General features: G+C 41.2%; 1 pseudogene; it reads right to left on the bottom strand.

Moving 5' to 3' along the window:
* Window positions 1-1,756: 1,756 nt before the first annotated feature.
* LOC136507384 (uncharacterized) lies at window positions 1,757-3,410 on the bottom strand (annotated as a pseudogene).
* Between the last annotated feature and the right edge of the window lie 578 nt (window positions 3,411-3,988).

Below are 3,988 nucleotides of genomic sequence, written 5' to 3'. Positions count from 1 at the left end.
TATTAGAACTCATCGGTACAAAACTTACCGATGGCTGGTAATTTGCTGATATTGTTGGATAATTATAACTGGTTTGAGGCATGAACTGAACCCCAGTTTGACTCATAGCAGGGGCTTTCTGCTGCATCGGCAGTAAGCTCGCCGATGGACTTGAATTGAATGTTTGAACCATAGGCATCTGGAAACCTCCTGGAGTTGGTTGCACAGAAGTAGTTGCGGCATATTGAGGCACTTGAGCCATCGGTGAAACGGCCGATGGTATAGGCGCTCTTCCTACTGCATCAAACACTTGAGGTAATCTAGGATTGAAAGCAGATGACTCTGGAGGCATGCCATATCCCCACCAATTAGTAGGAATCTGGCTATTCTGAGACACAGGGCCTGACATAGCTGATGCCGATAGATCTGTATTAAGCTGAACTCGCCCTCCTGGTAGTACCTGATCTGATTGTATCGGTGTAGATTGAATATTAGGTGAGCCTGCCAATACTGGAGGGGAAGTAACTTCTATACCCACAACGGCCGAAGGAGCCGATGGAGTTTTGACAGATGCCGGCTCTGGTTGATGATAGGCAGGCCCAACGTAATGTGGTGCCGCTTGTCCTTCTTTGAGAGTTCGAACCACAGCATTATGAACAGTATTGGACAGCACATTGGAATGATTAATCAAAGCATGATTTACTGCAGAATTAACCATCTCTTGAAGTTTACCAGGATTGGAGTCAAAGGTAACCTGCCGAGGCAACGGCAAATCTTGCTTCTGGATGACTTGTCCACTCTTGTTCAAGCTAAACGATCTCAGACAAAGCTGCTTGTATTCTTCTACAGCCTTTTCCATAGCCTGCCTCTGTTCTTCCTTGAGATCTTCTTCTGATACTGCGATAATGTTCCCTGAATTGATCTCAGGATTGAACATATTGATTGATTGGTCCCACCGAGCGTGCTAAAAGATGTGTTGATGCAAAAGTGGATCTGCAAACACAAAGGGCTAATACCCGAATCGATATCCAAAGCGTGCCAGTCGATTTGACCTGCTAATCGACAAGGATGAAGATACGAACACTTTGGTCCTGACAACAGCGATACGCCCGGAAGTCACGGCCAAGAGGTGCTCACGCGGAACTCGAGAATCGCCGAAGGTCGCACTGAAACGATGCAGCTCGCCGAATCAATGAGAACTCGTAAAAAAGGAAAAATATGCAAATTGACGAAGTCGCCGAAAAGTAAGTAGATGCAAATAGGAGTAAAAATTGGTTTTGATATTGATTTTTTCTTACATTGCCCCTCACTCCATATTTATACCCTGATCTAAAGAGACACAACCGAACACAACTAGGACACCAAGCCCATATCTAAGGAAACACGTGACTCTTACATGAACCATACTCTAACAAATATAGAAAAGGAAATCAACTCCTATCTATTTCCCTGTCCGCCTTAATTACGATGAAAATCTCACCATCTTCCTTCCCATCGGCATATCCCCTGTTTCATCGGTAGTAGTCTTCAAGTCTTCCTTCATCGGCATACTCACTGCTGCATCGGCAGTAACCTTCAAGCCTTCCTTCATCGGCATCGACAATAACACCTCCAACTTCATCGGCAACGCCCGAGTCTAAACCAACCTTTCCATCGACCATCACCAGCTATCGACAACCATCTTTACAAGCTGGCTTTCATCGGCTATCAAAGTACACAGTAACCTTCCCCTCGCCGATTAGTCCACTCCGATCATTATCACGTACAAAAAACGGTGTCAACAAAACTGTCTATAATTCTCTCCAATAGGCTGACCAAATTCATTGAGTATTATCTTGATCTTAGGCATGTTTGGTGTTCTTACAAATATGTTGTCCATCCTAGTGATGCTTCTTTTTCTCTTCTTTGGCGGATTATTATGAAGATCTATAGTAAAAAATTTTAAATAAGAAGCATCAGGATAAACACATGTAATATGACAAGGGGTATCTATGGGCAAGGTCCATCATTTTATCACTTTAGTATGCAGAGAAAACCTATCATGTGATGTAAAGTGTGACAATGGGTCTAGATAACTTACTCCAAGTAAGGTTGTATATTGTCATAGTTGAACAAAACATATCTATGGGCCTTGCAGCCATGTCTTGTGATCTATACTCACTATGCACTTTTCGGCCAATCCTCGACCAATGGTACAAAAGAAAGGAGTTGTACTACAATATTCATTTCTAAATTGATGGCTAGTCCCATCATGTAAGTAGCAAGAACAAAGTGTAAGGCATTCTATAAAATTAGACCACTCCATAATTCATCCCTTAGGGTGACTTTTTGTACGAACAGAACCTTCAATCTCATCGGATACCTATACACATAAATAATAGGCACATTGATAATATCATAAAACTAGTAGGTACCTAATTTAGTTCAGTAGTATGCCTAATTAAATTACCTCTCCACAGGCCACATGCTGCGAAAATAAACTAGTCCAGCTATCTTTGCTTGGGCAGGAAGATGAACCATCAAGTGTACCATGATATCGAAAAAGGAAGGAAGGAATATAGTTTCAAGAAGGCTCAAGGTTTTAGCTATTTCAACCTCTGAACTTTCCATATCACTTAGTCGAATGACAGGGGAGGAAAGTTTCTTGAAAAAATTACATATACGGATCACTACAACACTCACAATTTCTGGCAATATTTTTCTCACACAAAGTGGAAGCAAGTGTCATAAAATAATGTGGCTCTCTTGACTCTTAAGCCCAAATATCTTCCTCTCATTAACATGTACATTATGACGTATATCAGATGCATAACCATGAGGAAACTTCACCCCTTTTAGTACTTTACAAAATAATTTCTTCTCATCAGGACTCATTGAGTATGGTGCTGGTGGTAAATAAAGTTGGTCTTCCACTTCAACAGGGTGGAGATCACTTCTAATACCAAGAACTTGAAGGTCCAAAGGGGAATTCAAATTATCCTTGGACTTCCCATCTATGCCCATGAATGTATTAACTAAGCTTTCACTCAAGTTTTTCCCTATGTGCATGAAGTCAAAATTATGTCGCAACATCAAATCTTTCCAATATGGCAGTTCAAACCAAATAGATCTCCTTTTGAATATGACCAAAGGCTCTCCTTCCTTGCGTCTCTTGGTTCCTGGTTTCTTTCCAGAAGGATCCTTCCCAAAAACTGTATTAAGGTCTTTAGTGCACTCCAAAACCTCCTCCCTAGAAAGTGGAGTAGGTGCTGCCCTAAACTCAGTTTTACCACCAAATTTATTAGCATCAAACCAAAACAGGTGGTCTTCAGGCAGGAATCTACGAGGACCCATATAACAAGTCTTGGTACCATTACCAAGCCTAAGTGAACATGTATAGCTATGGCAATCAGGACATCCGGCTTCACCAGATGTGACAGACCCGGACACATAGCCTAAACCTGGGAAGTCAGTAATAGTCCATAATACCGCTGCCTTCAACTGAAAGAACTCACCCTTTGAAGCATCATAAATTCTAACTCCCTTGGTAAATAGATCTAATAGATCTTGAACTAGTGGCTGATAATAGACATCCATATCACTACCAGGAGCATTTTTACCAGGAATCAACAAAGAAAGGATGAAATTTGATTTCTTCATGCACATTGAAGGTGGAAAGTTGTAGGGAAAACAAATACCAGGCCAAACTCTATAGCTAACATTCATGTTTCTAAACGGATTAAAACCATCGGTGGCAAATGCTAGACGGATATTTCAGCTATCTATAGCAAAATCTGGATGTTTCTTATCAAAGTCCTACCGTAGTGGTGAATCTGCAGGATGCCTAAGCAGACCATCCTTTTTTGGTCTTGGTCATGCCATCTCACTAGACTTGCTGTTTTAGAGGATAGAAATATCTACTTTAGACATTTCTTTATTGAAAAGTAGCGGAGAACCTTTTTAGGAACCTTATATACATGTTTTCCATCTAGGCTCTTCCTTACGGATTTCCACTAGGAAACCTTACATT

This window comes from Miscanthus floridulus, chromosome 15, assembly GCF_019320115.1.
Source record: "Miscanthus floridulus cultivar M001 chromosome 15, ASM1932011v1, whole genome shotgun sequence".
Taxonomy (NCBI): domain Eukaryota; kingdom Viridiplantae; phylum Streptophyta; class Magnoliopsida; order Poales; family Poaceae; genus Miscanthus; species Miscanthus floridulus.
The sequence above is the reverse complement of the archived record's forward strand: the minus strand, read 5'-3'. Positions and strand labels throughout refer to the sequence as shown.